Raw genomic sequence first — 18,507 nt, forward strand, 5'->3', positions numbered from 1 at the left:
AAACGTAGTACCAATAAAGGTTTTGATCTCACAAGGTGTTTATTCTCACATTGTGTACTATGTTAATAGATGGATGGGTTGTAGAGAAGAAACGAGCATTCACAGATTGGTGACTATATAGGACGACAGAATCATATGAGAAGAACAAAGAAAAGAGAAGAGAAGTAAAGCATAGGATAACGGAGGTAAAAAGTAGAGTAGGTGTGAAATGGGGTGGGAGTATGACAAAATTTGAAGGTATTAAAATATGCTTTGGGAGGAAATTAAGAGAGGGAGAGGAGGTGAATCAAGTAGAGAAGAAAAGGTACAGATGGAGAGATGATAAAGGAAGAAATGACAGTAAACGGAAGTTGGGCAGAGTATTTTAGGGAGTTGCTAAGTGTGAAGGAGGATATGGAGGGAAAGGTAATTGCAGTGGGAATCGTTAAGAAAACGATACATACTGTACATACATATACCAAAGACTTTTCCCCCTTATAAGGGAGGTAACCAAAAAGAAAAAGGCATAAAAACCACTCCCACCCATTCCATCCCTATCACACTCCACTCCCCTCCACCCTCTTCCCTCCCTCTTATCTTGGCACCTCCTGGATGACGGGTCATCCCTACAGCTTGTCCACTGCCCTGGGTTAGAGGCAGTGTCGCAAGACAGCATATTCACAGCAAGGCCGCTTCATTAAATCGGTGATCTCCCTCTCTGTCCCCTCATGCAGAAAAGGAGAAGTCTGTGAGAAATCCCTTCGGGCTGTGGCAACACGCCACATCTGCTGCAGTGTCCCCTAATTGTACATATGTTAACTGTACATAAAACTGTTTATCCTCATCAAATCATTGTACACATCCATCATAATCAAAACATTATATTGTAAATAATTTACCATATCCATGGATTGCCATCATATAGCGAAATCTAATTGTATATACTATTATTTTGCATACGCTTTACAAAGCGTTTATTTATTATCTATACATTATGTATTTCATGGCGGACGGGCTATTCTAATACATGTCCCAAGTAGTTTTGAAGATTGAGTTACTCCTTCCTACAACTGGGACGATTACCATTTTCTATCAAGATGAGGGAACCAACCTCATCAGTTGGTAACCCCGAAGTGCTGGACTCCTGGTGCTGCCGCAGCCATCGAGGACTGCCCAGTCGCCACGGTCATCTCTGCCGCAGCCGCCGTGGACTGCCCAGCCAACGCCGCCTCAGCCACAGTCACCTCCGCCACAGCCGCGGAAGACTGCCCCTGCCCAGCCTGCCGCCGCACCAACCGCCTTCGGATCCGCCGCACAAAACGCCGGCGCCGCAGCACCAGCCTGCCGCCGCACACACCGCCGGCGCCACAGCACCAGCCTGCCGCCGCACCCACCGCCGGCGACGCAGCACCAGCCTGCCGCCGCAACCACTGCCGGCGCCGCAGCACCAGCCAGCCGCCGCAACCACCGCCGGCGCCGCAGCACCAGTCTGCCCCCGCAACCCCCACCACCGGCGCCGCAGCACCAGTCTGCCCCCTCAACCCCCACCACCGGCGCCGCAACCATCATTGACTAACGCCGGCGCCGCAGCACCTACCTTCGCCTGCCGCCGCAACCATCATCGACTAACGTCGGCGCCGCAGCACCAACCTCCGCCTGCCGCCGCAACCATCATCGACTAACGCCGGCGCCGCAGCACCAACCTCCGCCTGCCGCCGCAACCATCATCGACTAACGCCGGCGCCGCAGCACCAACCTCCGCCTGCCGCCGCAACCATCATCGACTAACGCCGGCGCCGCAGCACCAACCTCCACCTGCCGCCGCAACCATTATTGACTACCGCCGGCGCCGCAGCACCAACCTCCGCCTGCCGCCGCAACCATCATCGACTAACGCCGGCGCCGCAGCACCAACCTCCGCCTGCCGCCGCAACCATCATCGACTAACGCCGGCGCCGCAGCACCAACCTCCGCCTGCCGCCGCAATCATCATCGACTAACGCCGGCGCCGCAGCACCAACCTCCGCCTGCCGCCGCAACCATCATCTACTAACGCCGGCGCCGCAGCACCAACCTCCGCCTGCCGCCGCAGCCATCGTCGACCAGCCGCTGCCGACGCTTCAACCATCATGGACGTGGTTCCCAGGCAAACACCAACCACGGACACTCCCGTCAACTGCGCTTCCATCCCCGGACATCCAAGACTGGTTTATTTCACCAGTCACTCGGGGGGGAGTAATGTGGCAACACGCCACATCTGCTGCAGTGTCCCCTAATTGTACATATGTTAACTGTACATAAAATTGTTTATCTTCATCAAATCATTGTACACATCCATCATAATCAAAACATTATATTGTAAATAATTTACCACATCCATGGATTGCCATCATATAGCGAAATCTATTTGTATATACTATTATTTGCATACGCTTTACAAAGCGTTTATTTATTATCTATGTATTATGTATGTCATGGCGGACGGGCTATTCAAATACAAGTCCCAAACAGTTTTGAAGTTTGAGTTACTCCTTCCTACAACTGGGACGATTACCATCTTCTACCAAGATGAGGTAACCATCCTCAACAGGGCTGCGTCAAATTTTTCTCACACTCCCTCTCCCCCCACCCCCACCCCCACCCATTCCACCTCGTGGATCACAACATCATCCATATACAACCATTCTCCATTCACCCGTGTTTTCTGTCCTCTCCCGTCCTTCCTCAACAGAAATTCCCCTCTTTCCCAAAGTCCCTTTTACCCCACCCATCTCACCCTAGCTCGCTCCCTCATGTTCATTCCTTCCACATCTGCCTTCCACACATCTTTTACTAATCTTTCTTCACTCATTCTTTCCATGTGTCCAAACCATCCCAATACTCTTACATCCACCCTATCTCATCTCCCAAATCCCTTTCCACCCCCGTTCTCCTCTTCACCTTCTCATTTCTCACCCTATCCAGCCTAGTAACCCCTATCATACTTCTCTGACACCTCATCTCAAACACACTCAAACTCCTTCTCTCTTCTTCTCTTATGTTCCATGTTTCTGTCCCATGCAGCGCTGTTGGCACAATCACTCCTTCATGCAATCTCTTCTTACCATCCATTCCCAAATGCCTATTTCTCATCACACTTATTAATCCACCAAGGCATTTACTCGCTTCTCTCAATCTACATTCTACCTCTACCTCCACTCCTCCCTTTCCTGTCACGTTCACACCCGAGTATCTAAAACTATCCACTTCCTCCAGTCTCTCCCCTTAATACTCACTTCCTATGTGCTGCCACTTTCACCCCTTGTACATCTCATCACCTTACTTTTACCCACATTTATCTTCAACTTCCTTCATTCACACACTTTCCCAAACTCTGTCACTAACTTCCTCAATCCCTCCTCTGATCCTGCTTCAAGCGCACTGTCGTCCACAAACAACAGCTGACTTATCTTCCACTTTTCTCCATTTTCTTTAACCAGCTCCAAAGGGGTGACATAACACATCCCTGACGAAGCATCTTTACCTCAAACCACTCACTCTCTCCATTTCTAATCCTGACACACGCTCTACTACTTTCGTAAAAACTCTTGATAGATCCTTAAACCTTTCCTCCTATCCCATATATCTGCAATACTTCCCACAGTGCCTTCCTGTCTACCCTACCACAAGCCTTTTCCAAATCCATAAAAGCCCCCAAAATACCCTTACCTTTTCGCTTTCTCACATATCTGTCTTACCACAAAAATCTGATCAACGTAACCTCTACCTGTCCTAAACCTCACCAATTACTCCCTCTGTTCCTCTCCTAATCCTCTCAATCAAGACCCTCCCACAAGTCTTCCCAACTACACTTAACCAAGCTAATCCCTCTGAAACTACTACACTCACACTTGTCCCCTTTTCCCTTGTAAAGTGGAACTATACAGGCATTCCTCCAGTCCTCCGGCACTCTACCCTCTCTTAATAAAACGTTAAATAACCTCGCCAGCCAGTCCACCATCACTGTATCTCATTTTTTCAGAAAGGAAAATTAAGAAGAAATAAGGAAAGGTGAGGTGAAAGCTGTTATTAGAATTATGAGACCAGGTAAGGCACATGGATTGAATGGGTGCCATGCGGAGAGTCTTGAAAAGAGTGGTACAATGATGGTTGACTGGCTAGTGAGATTGTTTAATTTTTGTCTTGAGGAGGGTGGAGTACTGGAGGAGTGCTTGTATAGTTCCACTTTACAAGGAAAAAGTGGACAAGTGTGAGTGTAGTAGTTTCAGAGGGATCATCTTGTTAAGTGTAGTTGGGAAGGCTTATGGGAGGGTTTTGATTGAGAGGATTAGGAGAGGAACAGAGGGATTGATTGGTGAGGAACAATGTGGGTTAAGGGCAGGTGGAAAGGGAGTTGGAGAAAGGGTTCATGAAAGAGTATTGAGATGGTTTGGATACACGGAAAAGAATGAAGAAAGATTAGTAAAAGAGGTGTGGAAGGAGTGAACATGAGGGGGCGACCAAGGATGAGATGGGTGGATGGGATAAAATGGGTATTGGGAAAGTGGGGAATGTCTGTTGAGGAAGAAAAGGAGAAGACAGAAGATAGGGGTGAGTGGAAGATGCGGTGATGCATGGGAGTAGGTGGGGGATGGGGGGTGAGTGAGTATGTTTTTCTTGTAGATGCATGAATATGTGGAATAACTTAGAAGGTGATATAGCCCAAGCTAAAAAATACGCAAGTTCAAATCTAAATATGATAATTGGAAATCAAAGATATAGATTGATATGGAACCGTACATGAATTTGAATCTAGGTATGTTAGAAAATTAGAGAATAGGAGACATGATCCAACGAGCGTTGCTCTTATCCTGTATACTACTGGCCTTACACTACAATTAGATAAGTACAATTAGGTAAAATATATACCACTGCTACAGCCAACTGCGAGGTTTCTCAGATGGTCTCTGAAACCTAAAGAATCAACGGAGACCATGCAGACTCCGGTGAGGGTTTTTCATTTGTTAGCTATAATTACCATGAAGCTAGAAAAAAAATCAGAAAGATGACATTTACCATGGTTTCATTTCATGTCTCTCTAGTATAGGTACTGTACAACCACAATGTGTGATTTGTTCTCAACTGCTTTCGAATAAGAGCAAGAAGCCTTCCAAATTATTAAAACGTTTGCTTATAGAAAATATGCATACAAAAGATATGCTCAAGATTTATGTGTATAGAGTAAAATAACGGAGTAAAGCAGCACAAGTGATAGATTACCACTACTGTGGATAAGAAGATAAAAATGTATAGAAGGTGTTTCATTCAACTTGTGGGAATTTGATTGTTCCTTATCAATCAAAATTGTAAAGAAATGTATGGCAAGGAGAGACCGAGACAGTTACAAAAATCCCAATACCAAATGACACTTGAAAATGTCATATTTCCCCTATGTCTAAAGATACAAATGCACTCCACTGCTGCACATCTCCACGGCATTGTTTTTCCTATTCATTTGAGAAGAATATGAGGGCAGTTGTAGGGGACAGCCAGGTGAACTATTTAGTAGGGCTTTTTGTGACAAAGATGGGAAACAGGACTCGCATGTGTTTCCCCGGGGCAGAGAGATGTGATGTTAACAACACGATCGCTTCGATCGTGTTGTTAACATCATGGTTGGCGAGTGAACCAGGCCTATAACAAAGAATTACAAAGGAGGAGCATGCCGACAGGAGACCTTTTGGTCCATAACTAGGTCGGATGCGAAAAAATTATATAATGATAAGTAAATAAAAAAAAATATATATATAATACTATAAAAGTAATAAATGAAATAAATAAATAAAAAGGTAAAGTTAAATAAACAAACAGGTAAATAGTAAATGATTCTATTAATGATAAGTAAATAAATAAATCAAATAATATCATAGATAATAATAAATCAAATAAATAGGTAGAATTCAATAATAAACAGGTAAGTAGTAAATAATAGATTGACAGATTGATAATAAATGATAATCAAATAATAATAAACAAACAAACAAATAATATAATAAACAAATAAATGATATAAGACAATTGGCAGGCCTTACAGCATCTTGCTTAGGTGTTTATCTAAACTAATCTTAAAGCTTCGAACTGAACTTCATTGCATTGCCTCTGCAGGAAGTTTATTCCATTCATTGACTGCATGGCGAAGTTGTTTCTACACACTTCCAAATTAAATCTATTTCCTGACAGTTTAAGACCATTATTTCTTGTCGGATTTTCCTTCAGTGTGAAAATTTTGTCACTTTTGATGTTTTAGTCGACTTTCGTATTCTTTTTTTTTTTAATAGTTTTGTGGCTCGCCGTTGTACTTTTTCCAATCTGCCAATGTCTTTAATGAGATTCAGTAACCATACGGAAATGTGAACGAACTAACTTATTAATGAGAGATGGACGTTTGAAGTCAAAAGATCGTGCAATCAGTCCTAGACTCTTATTTGCTTTCTCAGAGGCGGAGATACACTGTTTAGATGCTTTGAGATCGTTACTGATAATTACACCGAGATCCTTCTCGCTGTCCTCTTTTGTTAACGAATTTCCAAATAACATGTAATCTTACTGTTATTTTTACCTATGTGCATAACCTTGCATTTACCTGTGTTAGATTTCATTAGCCACTTTTTAGACGATTGCTGTAGTTTATCTAAATATTCTTCAATATCTTATTGGTTTAAGTAATTATTTGCCATTCCGCACATTTTTGTAACATCAGCAAAGTTAGAGACAATAGATTTCAGTCCGTGGTCTATATAATTTATATATACTATAAATAGAAGTGGCCCAAGAACGGAACCCTGAGGAACTCCACTCGTAACATTTTTCCACTTATTCCGTGTGAAGCTAATTTGGTAAGTAATCTTTCGTGGGGGACGGCATCAAAAGCTTTTGCAAAGTCTAGATATATTAAATCAATATTGTTTCTTTTGTCATAATTTGAGATGACTGTGTTATAGAATTCGAGTAAGTTAGTCACGCAGGAACGTTTCCGTCTGAATCCATGCTGGTTATCACTTATCAAACAGGTTTCGGAGTGCGTTAGGCAAAATTAGGGAAAGGAGTGGGGCTCTTGGTGTATGTGGAATCCTCCCAAGGCTTAAAGTTGGCAGCATACAGCATTCCAGGGCTATTGTACCGAAGTGTAGGCTACCAAATCATTGTAAGGGTAATAGATGGGCCTTTGTCGACAATTGGGATCGCTTTTACGGCAAAAGTTATCAACATAAAATAAAAGGGACGAGTGTATTTTTCATCCAAAGGATTTTGGCTCCTTTGCAGAATCCCTTGAGTGAGAAGCAGGCATCCTGCTTTTTTCGGGTAGAATATGTAGGGGTCGGAGGAAAAGTTTCGAAAAAAAGACTTGAGAATCAGCTCAGAGAGGGATTGCGATAAGAATCACTTACACAGGTGGAGGGAGGATAAACTAAACATTTACTATACAAACAGCACAAGCGTAATTAATCAAATCTATCTATTGAGAGGTAAAACATGTATAGAGGGATTTGATTTTATAACCCTTACTGAATCCTGGATCAGGATGAGGGATGTACATTTCCTTTCGGAAGCTGAAATAGAGGGATATAGGCTAATTTACAAGGATAGAGTTAGCAGGAAGAGGGAGGAATAGTACGGTTTGATTAAAGAAGAGGTAAGCACGGAATATATTTGGATGGAGATTACAGAAAGGGATCCTAACCTTAATATAGAACACACGGAACTCCTGTTTCATCATATTCGTAGGGTGTCCCAGTACGAAAAAAAAAAAGTGATCAAGGAAGATTTTAACTATAAAAACAATGACAGGGTAAATTTAGTAGGAGGTCGGGAAGAGCATTTATTATTATCATCATTATTATTATTATTATTATTATTATTGTTATTATTATTATTATCATTATTATTATTATTATTATTATAATTTTTATTATTGTTATTATTATTATTATTATTATTGTTATTATTATTATTATTATTATTATTATTATTATTATTATTATTATTATTATTATTATTATTATTATCATATATATTAATACGATAGCGTGTGTGTTATTTTGTGTGTCACGCTTCTTGTATGGTTGAAATAAGGCATGTTTGTTCCGTAGACTTTATTATTATTATTATTATTATTATTATTATTATTATTATTATTATTATTATTATTATTATTATTATTATTATTATTATTATTATTATTATTATTATTATTATTATTATTATTATTATTATTATTATTGTTGTTGTTGTTGTTGTTGTTGTTGTTGTTGTTGTGGTTGTTGTTGTTGCTGTTATTATTATTATCATTATTATTATTATTATTATTATTATTATTATTATTATTATTATTATTATCATTATCATTATCTATATAATAATACGATGGCGTGTGTGTTATTTATATATTTTGTGTGTCACGCTTACATCAAAAGCAATGACCTTCCATTGTGTCGAAGTTCTCGAAGCTGCCTAAGTTCTCGAAGGTGCCAAAGTTCTCGAAGGTGCCGAAGTTCTCGAACGTGCCGAAATTCTCGAAGGTGTCGAGGTTCTCGAAGTTCTCGAAAGTGCCGAAATTGTCGAAGGTACCGAAGTTCTCGAAGGTGCCGAAATTATCGAAGGTGCCAAAGTTCTCGAAGGGGCCGAAGTTCTCGAAGGCGCCGAAGTTCTCGAAGGCGCCGAAGTTCTCGAAGTCGCCGAAGTTGTCGAAGGTGCCGAAGTTCTCGAAGGTGCCAAAGTTTTCGAAGGTGCCGAAGTTCTCGAAGGTGCCGAAGTTCTCGAAGGTGCCGAAGCTCTCGAAGGTGCCGAACTTCTCGAAAGTGCCGAGGTTCTCGAAAGTGCCGAAGTTCTTGAAGGTCTGGAAGGTCTCGAAGTTCTGGATGGTCTCAAAGTTCTGGAAGGTCTCGAACTTCTGGAAGGTCTCGAAGATCAAATGAAAATGAAGAAAGGAAATATGGACAGCTCTATATGATTGAAACAAATGAAGCATTAAATCTGAGATCAAATGCTAATCAAAATTCTAATTGCTTATATTCAGTTTTCGAAAAAATATCTCAAGCAATGGTTGATAATCTTTATGTAGGGGCATATAAAAACATGAGAACTGTCGAACTTGAAGAGCAACAAAGAGCTACATTACAAAATATCCCTCCCAGAAAAATAACCATGCAATTTATTGCCGGCCCCTAATGCGAGGAGATATAATAATCCAACAAATGATGAAACTGCAGCAATATTTGTCGGTGATGATGGAGCACCTCCTGTCCAGCGTGACATTATAGTGTACCCTGAAGGACAACAGAGCGAGAGGATATCCTACCTCTCTTGCCATCTTGATGCAATAATTTACCCTCTTCTCTTTCGTGTAATTTACACGGGTTCCGCTAGTTATTATTATTATTATTATTATTATTATTATTATTATTATTATTATTATTATTATTATTATTATTATTATTATTATTATTATTATTATTATTATTATTATTATTATTATTATTATTATTATTATTATTATTATTATTTGGGAGATAGGGTTGATGAAAGAATATTAGGATGGTTTGGACACATGGAAAGAATGAGTGAAGAAAGACTAGTAAAAGAGGTATGGAAGGCAGATGTGGAGGGAGTGAACATGAGGGGACGTCCTAGGATGAGGTGGATGGATGGGGTGAAGGGGGCTTTGGGGAAGAGGGGAATGTCTGTTGAGGAAGGAAGGGAGAGGACGGAAGACAGAGGTGAGTGGAGAATGGTTGTATATGGATGATGTTGTGACTGCATGAGGAGGAATGGGCGGGGGGGGGGGGTAGTATGTGTGAGTAAATTTTGACGCACCCCGAAGGGATTCCTCCCCGTCCTCGCCTTATATGCAAAGGGGGACGGAGAGGGGGGGTCGCCGATTAAATGAAGCGGCCTTGCTGTGGATGTACTGTGTCTTGCGACACTGCTTCTGACCCAGGGCGGTGGGCAGGGTGCAGGGATGACCCGTCATCCAGGAGGTGCTCAGATGAGAGGAAGGGTGGGAGGGGTGTGGAGTGTATTTAGGGATGAAATGAGTGGGAGTGTTTTTATGCCTTTCCCTTTTTGGCTACCTCCCTTGGAAGGGGGAAAAAGCCTTGGTATATATATGTATGTATGTATGTATGTATTATTATTATTATTATTACTATTATTAATATTATTATTATTGTTGTTGTTGTTAGTAGTAGTATTATCATTATTATTATTATCATCATCATCGTTGTTGTTGTTATTGTTATCATCATCATTATATATATATATATATATATACATATATATATACATATATATATATACATATATATATATATATGTATATATATATATATATATACGTATATATATTTTGGTTGAAGTCAACTGCGCTGATAGATTTGACTATCTTCAAATGAAGGTTTCACACTGTTACATCCTCAAGAATAGCAATTGTCGACACACATCAGCGCATTTCTTTTTCTTGATACTATGGATGATTTCGTTTATAATCTGTATATACAAATATATGCATGTGTAATAAAACCATGTTAGGGTGGCTGAATAACACAATTTTAATTTTATAGTGTTTATACAAGCACTGACGTGCACTCACTTCCGCGGCTATCAAAAAAACTGGCGTCGCTTAGCTATGGCACGCGAGTAAAAACAATACACGAACGCATGTGTAAGAGGCCGGTAGATGGAGGTAGACAATTAGGTAGATGGAGAACGAATGCTAATTCAATATCAGTTGTTATGAAACAACGGCCGACTCTGAAGTGCTGAGTCGCGGATTTGTTTAGTTGCCGTCCTGTCTATGTAAACAAACGACAGACGACCGACGAGGTTGTTGAATGTTGATACAGATGTGGTGCCGTCGATTGATTAGTGTTTAACCAAGAGCACCTCGAATGGGAGTGACCAGAGATACCCACATAAGAACGATCTGGGAAATAAGAAATCAAGGTATACGCTGCCACCACCCAATCGTCTATATGGATATATCTGACCATAAATGGAAACTGCTCCTTGTTATTCACGTCCGACTCCGTCCCCTTTCCTCAGGTCGTTCGGGGTTGGTTCTGGGTAGCGAAAAGGCCTATGCCCAAGTGGGGTAGTAAAAGAATATAAGTGAAGGTTTTCTGTGTGTTAATTATTACACTGAAGCAAAAATATAGTAAGAAAATACAAAAGTATATTGTGGTTTTCTCCAACTAGACAATCTATTGATCCTTACAGTATGAAAAATATATGGGTATGCGAGACATTTAATAACACATTTTTTCTTTTCTTTTCTTCTTTTTTTTTTTTTTTTTCTTTGCTTATGGGCATCATAAGTAAGGTCACAGGCACGTGGAAAAACGTAGTTATTTACGCTCCAACCTTCCGGTCACTGTATAAGTCTACTTACAATATTGTGTCTACCTTCAACCCCGTATTCTTATTAGAGAACGATCACAGACAGAATTGTACTCTAAGGATAACACTCTCATAGCTAATGTATATATGCGTGATACCGTCTAACTCCTTCACGCAAAGTGTTTGTGGAATACACTCCCTTAAACCCTTTTTTTCCTGTTATCGGGATAGTTTTTGGCATCAGATTCAAAACTTAATAATAATAATAACTATCTACCTACTATATCTGCACTATATCATTTAACTCACATATTGACATTTATTTTCATTAATCTTACAGAACGTACCCATACCTGTTATCGGGATAGTTTTTGGCATTAGATTAAAATTTTAGCTGCGCACAAAAAAAAGGAGACGGCTATGTGTTCGTATCTATGGGTAAACTACTAACCTCCCTGTTGTATTATTTTGTAAAACTTAATTTCGCTTCTCAACACAGCCCCTAGCTGCTACAATCTCTCCCTAAACTATTTCTCTAGTGGAATCCTGAACTGAAAGTTGGGAATTTTTCCTATTACTCTTAAAATTAATGGCCTTAGTTTACGCCTCTGTCCGAACGTGTCAGTGCGGTCACGGGTGGGTGGAGCTACGGTGCGCCCGCTATGTTCGAGAACATTCTAATGTCGTCTCCAAGATTAGTTGAACCAAAATCAGCTGAAATATATTTGTAGCTATCTCCTATTGTATGTTTTTCTTCAATGATTATAGTAAGGCTCTTTGCCAACACATCTTGATGGGCAGACATAGAATAGAATAAATTCATGGTCTATTAAGGCTCTATTTTCTACTTTGCTTCTTGGTTGAGTAAAACCGTCACGACGTCCATACTACCCAGTCTCTCAAGTCAACACTCAAATAAATAAATAGATAAATGAAACGAAATTCCAAAAATAATATCCCTTCAAAATTCCTGTCTTTACACAGAGGTGGCTGTTTGTAATAATGCTGATGTAATAAAAACTGTAAGCGCAAGCTATTTCCGTTTGACAAATGCTGAGGTAAACGATATTGCTTGTGACAATGTAACAGCCTTCCGGATTGGAGGAAAAGGTGGAGAAGGAGAAAAATTATTGGTGGATGCATTTAAAGTCACGCCCATAAGGTGTGACACTTATTTGAGAAGTAAGAGGAGATTGGATGAGAAAAATTAGTGACGTCAGACGAAGGTGGCTTGGCGTATGATATGGAGATCTCGCCAGACGGAGAAAGGGAGAGACTCTGTATGTAACCTAATACAGTGTAAATTTAGTGAGAAGAAAAGAAAAAATTAAATAACTTTGCCTAACCTAAGGACTTGACTGAAGCATGAGAAGTACAAGGCATGGGGCCTACTGAATAAGATGAACTTGGAAGTTAGTGAAACTGACGTAACGAAGGCATGGGGCCTTGTGACGAGTGAATTACGAGACTAACATTAAGAAGGAATTAGAAGTGTTATTAGTCGTGGTGGAACAGTGGTGACAGAGGGTGACACATGGTTCGATTACAAAAATATAATAATTATACATATATATTAATAACTAAACAACGGGAAAATATACATAAAATGCAAGAAGGGTCACCATTACATATAGCTCGGCCACCACCACTCGGGGACCCCACCGAGCAAAAAAAAAAAAAAAAAAAAAAAAAAAAAAAAAAAAATGGATGCCCGAGACTGGAGAACACAGTATTAAAAAAAAATGAAAAAAAATGAAAAAAAAAAAACATAAAAGCGGCACAAGAAAAGTGTGGGACGACATGTGTCAACAGCCCTATACATTAACATAACCTACAATAACACAACATAAATGTATCCTCAATCGGTGTTGAGTGATTACATCACACAGAACTTAAGGCGGGAACACCAAACTCAATGCAACACCTTTTTCATTTATTAAACCAATTCACTTCTTCACAATTTCTTCTATATTTTACACAATGTCAATCACTTCTTGAATTATGGGTAAATACTTAATAACTTAAACACTATCATTTTGTTTGTGTCTATCTGTCGAGATATTAGTTCCAAGCTATCTGAATATCACTCTGTTCGTAAACCACAGTGCACTATTTTAATGTCTCTGTACGTATCATCGGACCGACCGCTCCGGGTCTAGAGCATCGACTTTTTGTTCGTCGGAAGTGCTGACACAGCAAAATAGGAGGTGCTGGTGGATGTTTTAACAAGGTTTTTTAATAGGAATGTTTGGTTTCCCGCAAATAAACTACCATGTTCTTAATTACTAGCTATATGTTATTTACAGTATATAATATTTCCAGGGGGGAAGGGTTTATTATTATTTGGTTGTCGTGTGTTTTGTGAGTTAGAGGTTGACTGCACTTATGAGTATGTTCGTGTGTGTGTGTTGGTTGCTTCTTGGCAGTGCTGGTCGTACGGGCACGAAGTGCTGAGTTGGCAACCGCCCAGTCAGCAAGATTGGGAGGATGCGCTTGGTGAGTGAGTGAGTGAGTGGGGTGAGTGAGTGAGTGAGTGAGTGATATTACTCATCATGTATATGGTGGCGTATACATATCGCCCTCCCCCTGGGGTTAGGTGGCTCCCGGCACCTAATGTTACATGGTTAAGAAAATATCTATACATATATATGGTTATATAGTTATAAAGTCAGAGACACAAAATCTTGGGTGGATATATGTGGAGATGGGGTGTGTGATGTTGAAGTGATTGTGGGGTCCCAAGAGGGCATTTTGAGCTAGAAGGATGGGTATGAGATGTTGTGTCTCTGGAAAAAGAATATGGTTGTGTCTCACCAACATTACATATATTCATCTTTTATCTAAGAGTTTTTGTGACACTTTCTTATTATTTCTGACAAACTCTTATCTGTGAGTTTGTATGTCAGTATCTGTCTTTTCTGAAAATCTTATCTATGAGGTTTACAATAATTTGGGAAAGGGGGGTTGAAACCGTTTGATGGTCTTATTTCGTGCAAAGGAATTTGGTTAGTACCACTAATATAAAGAGGATGATTAAGATTGAGAGGGCAGTGGAGGCATAAGGTAATATTTTGTAATGTAGGTCTAAGGAGTCCATATCAAGAGTAGTTGATTTATTCAGGAGGTGTACCATGTCTATCTTACTTGGGAGGATGGTATCGGGGATCTTAGGGAGGGGTGGGAGTGTTAGTTGGGTTATGGACCTAGATCGTGGGTGGTGTTGAGAGTGCCTTGTTGGTGGAGTTTGTTTGGGAGGAGCATTGAGTCCATCATGAAGATGTGGCAGGTGTCTGGTAGAGTGATAGAGCCGTTGATCCTATGATGGGAGGGTGGTTTGTGTAGGCATATCACTGACACTAATGTGGGGTGGGGAAGAAATATGAAGTGTTTATGTCCTACGTGGGTGTGGTGTATTTGAGTGTTGTCTGAAAAGCGAAAGTCACACGTCTCGGAAAAATTGTCTTTGGATGTTGTGAGTTCTGAGAGGCAAGGTTGGGATTTGGCTAATTGGAAATGGAAGGGGTAGGCTGGACAGATATGGAAGTTGGGTCGTGCTATCTTGCAAGTTGTCATGGTTGTTGACGATCGCTCTTGATATCAAAATGGGAATGGAGAGGGAGAGGTGGACGAGGTGAAGTAGTAGTAGTATTGTAGTCATCCTGTGGATGAAGGTTATGTTTTATTGAATGAGGATATGTCTATCTGACTCTCGCTAAGGTTATATTGGTCGGAAGGAAGTGGAGAAGTTTGATAGATATGCGGAAGGGAGTTCTTATTGTAAATGGGCCATTTTAACCTCCACTGAGTGATACATGACGTCCTGCATCTTCAGGGGCGAGAGCTAGAGTGCATGTTTGGTTGCGTCGACGCAAGGTCATGGGATGGGACTTGCGCTTGGGTGAGTTATGTGTGAGTGCGGTAGGTGGGTTGTAGGTGGGGGGTGGAGTTGGGTCGAGATTGAGTTTAACTTTTCTCAATTTCTCTCCATGTATGGTTACGGTTGTGTGATCGGAAAGATCTGTTAGTAGGAAAACATTGTTAGGGAGTGAGCTTGTGACCGTGAAGGGGCCCAGGAACTTGGGTTTGAGTTTGTTAGTCCTGCTTGAGTCTTTGACCATGACTGTGTCTCCAAGTGTTATGCCAAGTTGAGATGAACGTCTGTGTTGTTTTGTTTTTGTTCTTTCTTGGGCTACTTTGAGGTTTTCTCTGACTTGCTTATAAATGGTTTGCATTCCTCTTTTTAGGCATTGGGTGAGATTATCTAGATTGTGTAAGGGGGGCGGTGGTTGGTTGAAGATTTGGTAGGGGAGGCGCATTCTTTGGCCAAAAATTATCTCATGGGGGGACATCTTTGTTGCGGAGTTGACTGTGCTGTTGATACTGGCTTGTACCTGTGGTAGCCAATCTTCCCAACTGTCCGTATGATCGTTGACCAAAGGTCTGAGGACTTCAAGCACTTTGCGATTGGTGCGCTCAGTTAGTCCATTCCCTTGTGGGTGGTAGGCAATGGCGAAAGTTTGATCTACATTGTAAAGATGTGTTATTTCGCGCATTACTTCATTTTTGAACTCTGACCCGTTGTCAGATAACATTCGTGTGGGAATGTTGTATCTGCAGAATATATTGTTAACTAAGGCTTTGGCTACAGTCTCTGCTGTTTTGTCTTGTAATGGGACTAGGATGGTGTATTTGGACAGATAATCGACTGCCGTGAGTACATAATTGGAACCTTGATGGCTCGTTGGCATTTTCAGTAAGTCAATGCCAAGTGTTTCCCATGGCTCAGCAGGGAGCGGGATGTCTTTGATATTGAGTATTTTGGGGTCAGGTCCTCTGAATTGGTTGCAAGTTACACATGAGTCTATGTGTGTGGTTATATCTTTTTTCATGTTGACCCAGTAGAAGGAGTGCCTAGCAGTGTTCAGTGTCTTATCTCTGCCTGAGTGGCCTCCCATTGCACTGTCGTGCAATATGTGTAGGACCTTGGGAACTGGGACTCTGGGAACGACAGTTACTTCCCTGTCATTAGTGGTTCTCCTTATGATTCCGTCGACCAGTTTGAGTTCGTCTATAGGGACAGGTGGTCGGGAGTGTAAGGGAGTTCTTGAAAGGAGATGCTGTTTTATTTGAGACCATGTCGGGTCATTGTCTGTTTCATCTCTAAGTTCTTGCATCGGAATGCATGTTGTTTGTGTTAGTGATGAGACGTGAGTTTGTCTGCTTAAAGAGTCAGCTACTATGTTAGCTTTTCCCGCTAGATATGTTATCTTTGGATCGAAGTCCAATAGGGTGGTTTTCCACCTGGCAATTCTGCCATGTAAGTCTTTAGTGTTAAAGAGGTAGACTAGGGGTTGATGGTCTGTGAAGATTGTGATCTTATACCCTAGTATAAGATATTTAAAATGTTTCAAGCCCCATATCAATGCAAGTCCTTCTTTGTGGGTAGTTGAATAGTTACTTTCAGGCTTATTCAGTACTCTACTTGCGTAGGCTATGGGGTGCTCTTTCCCGTTTTCATCTTTCTGCTGTAAGACTGCGCCTATTCCTTTAGAGGAGGCGTCGGTGTAAAGAAGGAATTCTTTCTTCATGTCAGGAAAGGCAAGGACAGGGGCTGTGGTAAGAGCATATTTAAGGGTGTCGAAACTTGTCTGTTCCTCTCCAGACCATTTGAAAGGCTCGCCTTTTCTTGTGAATTTGGTGAGAGGGGATGCAATTTCTGCAAATTTGTGTATGAAATGTCTATAGTAGGATGCTAGTCCTACGAAACTTCTAGTTTCATCTGCGTTTCTGGGGGTTGGGAAATTGTTTATGGTATCTATCTTATCTGTGGTGGTATGGATGCCTTGGCTATCTACCTTATGGCCTAGGAAGGTGAGTTCCGTCTGTAGGAATTTACACTTTCCTAGTTGGATTTTCAATCCTGTGTTTTTGAGTCTTTTTAGGACAATCTCTAGTGTGTGAAGGTGGTCAGTTTGTGTGGGACTATAGATGATGAGGTCGTCTAAGTAGACGAATAATGAGATTTCTATCATGTCGCTGAAAATGCGGGTCATCAACCTTTGTTGGGTTGAGGGGGCATTCTTAAGGCCAAAGGGCATACGCTCGAAATGGAAATGTCCCTTGTCAGTGGAGAATGCAGTTACGGGTTTAGATTCATCGGTGAGCTCGACCTGCCAGAAGGCTGACTTAAGGTCAATTGTGGAAAAAACTGAATTTCCATTACCGATGGTTTGTAAGACATCTTGCATGGCGGGGAGGGGGTGTGGGTCAGATTGAGTTAGGTGGTTAACTTTCCTAACGTCAACAACAGGGCGTAAAGTTCCGTCTTTCTTTGGGACTAGGAAGAGGGGACTGTTCCACGGACTTTGGGAGTGAGAAATTAGGCCTTGGTGTAGCATCTCGTGCACACTGTTGTTGACTTGTGTTTTCCTACTGTGGAGTATGCGGTAAGCGGGGGTGTATGAGGGGGGGGTGTTGGGGGGATTTGGATGTGATGTTTGATTATATCACATTTGCCTAAGGGTTCGCCTTCTAAGGCGATAGCCGATCTATTCCTTTGTAGGAGGGTCAGTAGCTTGTCATTCATCTCTCCGTTTGCTGATGTTGTGATTTGGTTGGGGTGGATAGGGGTGAGAGTTTGTGGTGGTCTTACAGTGTTGATGTGTTGTGGGAGTGGTTCCTGGATTGGGGAATTATGGAGATGGACTGAACAAATGTTTGTGTTCTTCCTGATTTTGCGGTGTTGATCGGAGAGATTTGTTAACATAGCTAGGGTGTGTTTATTTTCTGATACTATATCCCAGGAGGACTCCAAGGTTATGTTATTTATTCTTGAAGTATCTGGGTCAATTATGACATCCTGATGTTCTATTGCTCCGGGTATGTATAGTGGAACTGTTATTGAATGTCTAGGGGGTATGATGACTGTGTTAGACATCAGTGCTTTTGAGGTGACATAAGGTGGTGGACGGAATGAGTAGCTCTTAGTTGGAGAGGGTTTATTTAAGCTAGATAGATATGAAAGAGGTTGTGTGTCTGGGTCGGGTGTTTCAGGAAGTGTTGACTCATTACTTTCATCTCGGAAGGAGATTTTGTTGGTATCTAAGTTGATGATGGACTTCCAGTATCGTAGGGATTTTAAACCTATTATACCTT

The sequence above is a fragment of the Oratosquilla oratoria genome, chromosome 28, assembly GCF_046742065.1.
Source record: "Oratosquilla oratoria isolate Oo_2021 chromosome 28, ASM4674206v1, whole genome shotgun sequence".
Lineage (NCBI taxonomy): Eukaryota > Metazoa > Arthropoda > Malacostraca > Stomatopoda > Squillidae > Oratosquilla > Oratosquilla oratoria.